The sequence below is a fragment of the Palaemon carinicauda genome, chromosome 18, assembly GCF_036898095.1.
Source record: "Palaemon carinicauda isolate YSFRI2023 chromosome 18, ASM3689809v2, whole genome shotgun sequence".
Taxonomy (NCBI): Eukaryota; Metazoa; Arthropoda; class Malacostraca; order Decapoda; family Palaemonidae; genus Palaemon; species Palaemon carinicauda.
Window position 1 is genome coordinate 2,107,285 of NC_090742.1, and position 9,205 is coordinate 2,116,489.

A 9,205-nucleotide genomic window follows, 5' to 3' on the forward strand; every position below is an offset into this window, starting at 1 on the left:
TAGAAAGATCTAAGCCTCTGTGACGGAAGACTGTTGCCAACATGCTTCTGTAACCTTTGATTGTGGGAGCTGAAAGAGATCTTTCCTTCCTCAGGTATAATAGGAAGTCAGCTATTTGGGTTACAGAGGTACTGGTTGAGGATACTGATACCGACTTGCACCAGCTTCGGAAGACTTCCCACTTCGACTGGTAGACTCTAAGAGTGGATGTCCTCCTTGCTCTAGCAATCGCCCTGGCTGCCTCCTTCGAAAAGCCTCTAGCTCTCGAGAGTCTTTCGATAGTCTGAAGGCAGTCAGACGAAGAGCGTGGAGGCTTGGGTGTACCTTCTTTACGTGTGGCTGACGTAGAAGGTCCACTCTTAGAGGAAGAGTTCTGGGAACGTCCACCAGCCATTGAAGTACCTCGGTGAACCATTCTCTCGCGGGCCAGAGGGGAGCAACTAACGTCAACCTTGTCCCTTCGTGAGAGGCGAACTTCTGCAGTACCTTGTTGACAATCTTGAACGGGGGGAATGCATAAAGGTCTAGATGGGACCAATCCAGTAGAAAGGCATCTATATGAACTGCTGCTGGGTCCGGGATTGGCGAGCAATAATTTGGGAGCCTCTTGGTCATCGAGGTTGCAAAGAGATCTATGGTAGGTTGGCCCCATGTGGCCCATAGTCTCTTGCACACATCCTTGTGTAGGGTCCATTCTGTTGGGATGATTTGACCCTTCCGACTGAGGCAGTCCGCCATGACATTCATGTTGCCTTGAATGAACCTCGTTACTAGAGAAAGGTTTAGATCTCTTGACCAAGTGAGGAGGTCCCTTGCGATCTCGTACAACGTCATAGAATGGGTCCCTCCTTGTTTGGAGATGTACGCCAAGGCCGTGGTGTTGTCTGAGTTCACTTCCACCACCTTGCCTAGAAGGAGGGACTTGAAGCTTTTCAAGGCCAGATGAACTGCCAGTAGCTCCTTGCAGTTGATATGTAACGTTCTTTGATTCGAGTTCCAAGTTCCCGAGCATTCCCGACCGTCTAATGTCGCACCCCAGCCCGTGTCCGATGCGTCCGAGAAGAGAACGTGGTTGGGGGTCTGAACAGCCAGGGGCAGACCCTCTCTGAGGTGGATGTTGTCCTTCCACCAAGTCAGTGATGACTTCATCTTCTCGGAAATGGGGATCGAGACCGCTTCTAGCGTCGTCCTTTTTCCAGTGCACAGCTAGGTGAAATTGAAGGGGACGGAGGTGCAGTCTCCCTAATGCGATTAACTGTTCCAGGGATGAAAGCGTCCCTATCAGACTCATCCACTGTCTGACTGAACATCGGTCCTTCTTTAGCATGTTCTGGATGCATCCTTGGGCTTGACTTGTTTTGGGGGCCGACGGAAAAGCCCGAAAAGCTTGACTGTGAATCTCCATCCCTAAGTACACTATAGTTTGGGATGGGACCAGTTGGGACTTTTCCATATTGACCAGGAGACCCAATTCCTTGGTCAGATCTAGAGTCCACTTTAGATTCTCCAGACAGCGACGACTGGAAGCAGCTCTTAGAAGCCAGTCGTCCAAATAGAGGGAGGCTCTGATGTCCGCTAAATGCAGGAATTTGGCAATATTCCTCATCAGTTTCGTAAAGACAAGAGGAGCCGTGCTTAGGCCAAAGCACAGGGCTTGAAATTGGTAGACAACCTTCCCGTAAACGAACCTTAGAAAAGGTTGGGAATCTGGGTGGATGGGGACGTGAAAGTAAGCGTCCCTTAGGTCTAAAGAGACCATCCAGTCTTCCTTCCTGACCGCTGCTAGAACAGACTTTGTCGTCTCCATGGCGAACGTCTGCTTTGTGACAAAGACATTCAGAGCACTGACGTCTAGCACCGGCCTCCACCCTCCTGTCTTCTTTACCACTAAGAAGAGACGGTTGTAGAAGCCCGAGGATTGATGGTCCCGGACTTTGACTACCGCTCCCTTTTCTAGTAAGAGGGACACCTCTTGCTTCAAAGCTAGTCTCTTGTCCTCCTCTCTGTACCTGGGAGAGAGGTCGATGGGAGACGTTGCTAGAGGGGGTTTGCGTACAAACGGGATCTTGTACCCTTCTCTGAGCAACTTCACAGATTGTGCATCTGCGCCCCTTTCCTCCCAGGACTGCCAGAAGTTCTTGAGTCTGGCTCCCACTGCTGTCTGAAGAATGTGGCAGTCAGACTCTGCCCTTAAAGGACTTGGTACCTTTCTACTTATTCCCACGTCTCCCTTCAGCACGAGCACCTCCTCTGCTGGAGGCTCTGCCACGAAAGGGCGGAATGAACCTGGACGCTGGAGTGTCCATCCTGGGTCTAGACACGGTAGGCAAAGGGGTGGCTTTGCGGGCAGATGACGCAACCAGGTCATGCATGTCTTTTTGAATCAAGGAGGCAGCAATCTCCTTTATCAACTCTTCTGGGAAAAGGCACTTTGAGAGAGGAGCAAACATAAGTTCCGATCTCTGACACTGTGTTACTCCAGCTGACAAGAAGGAGCAAAGGTTTTCCAGTTTCTTGAGGACCCCGGAAACGAACGAAGCCGCAAGCTCACTGGAACTGTCCCATATGGCCTTGTCCATGCAGGACATAATGAGCATGGAAGTTTCCTTGTCAGAAGGGGAGATCTTCCTGCTCAACGCTCCCAAACACCAGTCCAAAAAGTTAAAAACCTCGAAGGCTCTGAACACTCCTTTCATCAGATGGTCTAAGTCTGAAGGAGTCCAACAAATCTTGGAGCGTCTCATGGCTAGCCTGCGGGGAGAGTCTACTAGGCTTGAGAAGTCGCCCTGGGCAGAGGCAGGAACTCCCAAGCCGAGAACTTCTCCCGTGGCATACCAGACGCTCGATCTGGAAGAGAGTTTCGCAGGGGGAAACGTGAATGCTGTCTTCCCAAGGTGCTTTTTGGACTGCATCCATTCTCCCAACACTCTTAAAGCTCTCTTAGACGAGCGGGCGAGGACGAGCTTCGTAAAGGCAGGCGCGGATGACTGCGTGCCTAAAGCGAACTCAGATGGAGGTGAGCGTGGGGCCGCAGAAACAAACTGATCAGGATACATCTCCCTGAACAGTGCAAGAACTTTCCTAAAGTACAAGGAGGGTTGCGTGGTCTTGGGTTCGTCGATGTCCGTATGCGGGTCGTCAATGTGTGCAGCGTCGTCATCATCAGAGAGTCCATCATCTGAATACTGAGGAGGAAGCGGCAAAGGAGTAGGAGTTGGCTGGTCAGCTGAGTCCGGCAGCACGGGTGCATGCGTGACTGCACCGGACGCAACGTCATGGAACTGTTGCCCAGTCTGTGAGCTGGCAACTACCATAGCAGCGCGGGGGCGCAAAGCGTCTACTCCTGACTGTCTAGTCTGCTGTGGGCGAGTAGTGGTAACCACACTGGGTTGCGGAGGTTGACGCACCGCGTCAAAACAAAACAACTTAGGTTGTTGTTGTAACTCGCGAACGTCAACGGAAGGTTCCGTGCGTCGCTGAACGTCAACATGCGGCTGGCAGGGTACACTGGAACGCATGGGTGGCGGGACTCTCACAGCTGGAGTGCGGGAGAAGGTAGCCTCAGCGTCCACTGGACGCACAACCGTGGGTGGTTGTAGGCTAGCGGTTGGTGCAGCGTCAACCTTCTCCGCACGAAAGTCCTGCATTAATGACGTCAACTGAGTCTGCATGGTCTGCAGCAAAGACCACTTAGGGTCTACAGTAGCAGGTGCGGCAACAGACGGTGTTACTGCCTGATGCGGTACCGCTTTGCCTCTCTTAGGAGGTGTGCAGTCATCGGAAGACTGCAGCGAGTCCGAACTGACCCAGTGGCTACAACTGGGCCGTTGGACTTGCGCGGAAGGGACCGACTTGCGTTTAAGAGGCCGTGAGACCTTGGTCCATTGTTTCTTCCGAGAAACATCTTCCGCAGACGAGGAATAAATGGGCTCTCTCGTCTTCTTGTGGGTGGGACGATCTTGGATAGATACGTCCGAAACCACGGAGGGAACGTCTGTTCGCTGATTAAAGCCTCTCGAACCCTTTGGTCGTACGACATTGCTTCTCCCCTGGGCTTGGGAGCTTGCAAGAGGTCCCGGACTAGGAGGACGACAGGCACGAACAGACGAACCCTCAAGCGCAACACTATCCACAACACTTTCCACAACACTACCACTCACTTTGTCACTACCCACTGCACTCTTACCCTTCAACTCCTTGACGTCTGCCATGAGTTGGTTACGGTCACTCGCCAATGACTCGACTCTCTCACCCAGAGCCTGGATGGCACGCATCATATCTGCCATCGAAGGTTGTTGAGTGCTAGAAGGGGGATCAGGAGCAACCACTACAGGGGAAGGAAAAGGTTGTGGGGCATGAGGAGAGGAAATATCAACGGAGCGAGATGAACTTCTCCTGACTCTATCTCTCTCTAGCCTACGTGAATATTTCAGGAATTCGAGAAAATCGAATTCCGAAAGCCCAACGCATTCCTCACATCGATCTTCCAATTGACAGGTTTTATCCCGACAATTGGAACAAACGGTGTGCGGATCGATAGAGGCCTTCGGAAGACGCCTTGAACAGTCCCTAGCACTACACTTTCTGTATTTAGGGACTTGAGAAGGGTCAGCCATCTTGAATTAGTCAAAGGGGAATTCAAAATCTATCAAAAGTCGTCAACAAATAATCCAAAATCAATAAAAGAAAGCAAGGATGTATTGAAGATAACCTCTGCAAAGCGAAAGCTAATAACTAGAAATGTGTACTTCACCAAAATCTGTGAAAACCAATCCAGTAAGCAACAGCGAATTTAGTAGGTCTTGCCGGTGGCACGACAGAGAGAAAATTGGTTCTGTGTTTACATTGAGTACTGAGTACCTGCTCGACAGATGGCGCTGTTGATGTACACCCCCTACCTGCATAGCGATCGCTGGCGTATTTTGAACGTAGAGTTTTTCTGTCGGGCAGCAGAGCTGCAGCTTATATAATCACCGGCTAAGTTTAATATTGAAAACTTATATTTTCTGTTCGAAATGATACCCTGTAGACTTGTAAAACTTTACCAAAACCTCTAGTTACCCCTTGAGGAATTAGGTTAGGGTTTGAAACAAGGGTAGATTTGGCCTGAAATAATACTCTGAACTGAGTATTCAATTAATTTCTTATCTGTCACAAGGGTTACATGCCTTAAAATCTTAATATAACAAAAAATAACTATAGGTTGTGGCAAAAACAAAGCCTGAACACAAGTGTTATCATTCTATCTTAATCAACGAGTCTAGCCTTTTCTCATTAAATAAATCCTTTTAAAACATTAGAATTACCTGAAAAGTGAAGTAAAAATTAGTACAATTGTTATATTCAATGTAATAAATGGGCGAAATGGTGTACTAAAAGACGGACATTATACAAACAAATTATGCCAAATTAAACAAAATCACGATAACACCCATTCTTCGTAATAGTGATAACAATATTGAGTTATCCAAAATGAAAAGGGGGGAAGTATGAGATTTATAATGTTGTTTTGTACAAGGTTTTTGAAAAAACTTACGTCTTTGGTATTTAAACAGCACGAGTGGCGTCCAGCGACACACTGACAGTTGTACAGTAGTATTATCATCGTGGTAGTCACCTTTGTAACGCCCACCCCATGTGTGAGTTATCTTTTAGATATAATTTCAACGTAATGTTGTTTTAGAATTCGTTTAATATTACTTTTCAGGCTTTCTATAATTTGTAATTACTAATTCTATATTTAAATATGCTTTCTTCACTTTCAAATGATTAATAACGATGTAATATTTATGAACTGATATAGTTTTTACGTAATGTTGTTTTAGAGTTCGTTTAATATTACCTTCCAGGCTTCCTATAATTTGTAAATACTAATTCTATATTTAATATGTTTTCCTCAATTTCGAATGATTAATAACGATGTAATATTTACGAATTTAACTTTTTCTTAGTTTTAACTAAAGTTCTTCACTGAATGCAAATAATTAGAATTATATTCTTTATGGTTGATATAACTGAGCTTCAAGAGAAAGCAATATGAACATCAAGCGAGTATAGAAATAAAGAAAAACTATAACTGAATCTCCGTCTGGTGAACAATCACAAATGGAAAATATGAAAATTTTTATTTCATATTCACTCTCAAATACCAATTTTAATTACACGATTTTTGGGGAAAAGTGACAAATGGGAGGAAATATTACCTAAGAACTTACTAGATGACCAAGATGAAAACATCCCCGAGGCTGTGCTAAAGTAATAATTTTTTTTTAACATACATTCATGTATGAATTCGTATCATGTGTAACAAAGAAATACAGTTCATAAACCTAGTGGGACAGTGGAGAGCAGACACCCGCTGCGGCAGCTTATTTCTCGACCTTTTGCTCGACTTTGGTGTGGATTTTCCTACACTCAAATATGAACCAAGTTTGAAGTCTCTGTGACAACGATGTCCAAACTTATGGGTGATTACGTGAATTGGACATTTTGCTTGACCAATACCTTGCCCTTTGAGCTTGGCCTTTCAAAATTTAATCGTTTTCAACTTTTTGCATAAAAGTAAATCCCTGCAAGTTTCATTACTCTACGATTAAAAATGTGGCCAGGAAGCTGTTTACAAACAAACACACAAATAAAGGGTAAAACATAACCTCCTTCCGACTTCATTGGCGGAGGTAATGGAGAACCTTTAATGGGTGTTTGTAGGAATATTTAGCGCATGGCCTTGCCACTGTGCTTGCTGTGCAACAGGTCTGCAAAAAACACACACACACACACACACACACACACACACACACACACACACACACACACACACGGCAACATGCACTGTATTCGAGAACAGACTTGGCATTGCAATGTCGCCAGGCAGCACGTAGCACAAAGACTCGATATGCATACGAAATTTCTTACTGAGCATATTGCACGTTGCATTCATAAAAAGCTCGAAACAAACTTTGCTTCATCATGGGGATTATAAAATGTATCAGTAGTTTAGACAGATAGATCGCTCATGAACGGCAGAGGCAAGGGTCAGGTGACAATGCCTAAGCACGACAATGTCCCAGAGACTGGCCATATATGATCAGCACCCAAGACTGTTCTCTATCAAGGTACTACCAGGGAGGGTCAGGCAATGGCTGCTAATGGGTCAGCAGGAAGATCTAACAATGTCCAAGCACAACAATGTCTTAGGGACCTAGACACTGACATATATATATATATGTATATATATATATATATATATATATATATATATATATATATATATATATATATATATATATATATATATATGATCAGCATCCAAGCCCATTTTTCATCAGGCTAGGACCAGGGAGGGCTAGGCAATGGCTGCTGATGGCTCAGCATGTAGACCTAACAATGTCCAAGCACGACAATGTCCTAGAGACTGGCCATATATATATATATATATATATATATATATATATATATATATATATATATATATATATACATATATATATATATATATATATATATATATATATATATATATATATATATATATATATATATATATATGATCAGCACCCAAGACCATTCTTCATCAAGGCAGTACCAGGGAGGGCCAGGCAATGGTAGCTGATGGCTCAGCATGTAGACCTAACAATGTCCAAGCACGACAATGTCCTAGAGACTGCCCATATATACATATAATCAGCACCCCAGCCCCTTCTTCATAAAGCTAGGATCAGGGAGGGCCAGGCAATGGCTGCTAATGGCTCAGCAGGTGGATCTAAGAATGTCCAAGCACGACAATGTCCTAGAGACTGGCCATATATACATATAATCAGCATCCCAGCCCCTTCTTTATCAAACTAGGACCAGGGAGGGCTAGGCAATGGCTGCTGATGGCTCAGCAGGTAGACCTATATGCTCCACCAAACCCTCCATCCCTTGCTCACAAGGATGGTGAGGTTGCAGACACTACAAGAAACTATCGAGCTTGAGTGGGTCTCGAACCCTAGTCCAGCAGATCGACAAATCACTGGGCAGGGACGTTTCCAATAGGCTACCACAACCCTAATCTAATGAAAGTTTATTGCTGATTAAAACATGAATTTGGATAAGGATTGAAATTTAAGAAAATTGGGACTATTGGGTTATCTTTGCTCCTCCCTTTCCATACAGTTGGCCATAATAGTGAAAAGTAGGTAGAAATCGAGGTAAAGTCGTGATTACATTCATATTTTGACCGATGAATCACTGATGAACCTCTGGTGCAGAAAACTTCCACACAGTTGGCCACTTCATACAATACTCATAGCAACCTTTCACACCTGCACATTCAATGCTATCTTCCAGGTACTCTGGCAATTTCTAGATTTAGGAACCTTTACTGTAGAGTAAATTTTCATCTATTTATCCAACTCTTTCTAGAACACTTTTTTACGTGTAGTAAACAGCATAAAGAATCAACATTATTCAAATTTCCTAGTAAAGTGACATTCATAGCAAGACATATCCGTTTGAGAGCTCACTAAAGGTGAAGATGAGATTGGAGCCACAATTTAGCATCAATCAGAAAACTATGACGATTGGTAAAATTGATCATGCAACTGTTTTAGCTAGAAGACATGACAATATGAACAATGTATATTGGACAGTAGTATTAACAGAAGGAAAAAAAAATTCTAATAGCAATGATTTTTGGTATCTTTACTTATAAAAAAATTAAAATTTTAAGAAAGAAAGGTGTATTGCTATAAAGGGTGGTATATATATATATATATATATATATATATATATATATATATATATATATATATATATATATATATATATATATATAACCGCTTGAATGCAAAACATTAGGACAAAATATTTCATGAACTTACAACTGTACTTACAAGAATTTGTAATTTGAAGTTGTGTAAATTTGTTTACAATGCCTGTAGTTTAGTAAACAAACAGTCGCATCCTTTGAAAATCTCACCATACATCAATCAGTGAAATAATCAGCCTTCAAATATTTATAAACATGACCCAATGACGAGTGGTACAGGGTACTGTAAGCTACGCTCCTCTCGTGGATCTTACAGTCAATACTAATCGAAAGTTTGGCCATTTTACGAAAGTATTGAATTACAATTATTATTATTATTATTATTATTATTATTATTATTATTATTATTATTATTATTACTATCCAAGCTACAACCCTAGTTGGAAAAGCAAG

The 9,205-nt window shown here is 43.5% G+C and overlaps 1 long non-coding RNA gene across 1 annotated transcript in view; it reads right to left on the reverse strand.

The window, feature by feature from the left end:
* The window catches only part of LOC137657589 (uncharacterized), a 110,113-nt gene extending 104,512 nt beyond the window's left edge, over positions 1–5,601 (reverse strand). Inside the window, exon 1 of the long non-coding RNA XR_011047157.1 lies at positions 5,537–5,601. This is a non-coding gene — a long non-coding RNA (uncharacterized lncRNA). The remainder of the gene's footprint in view (positions 1–5,536) is intronic.
* Positions 5,602–9,205: the final 3,604 nt, after the last annotated feature.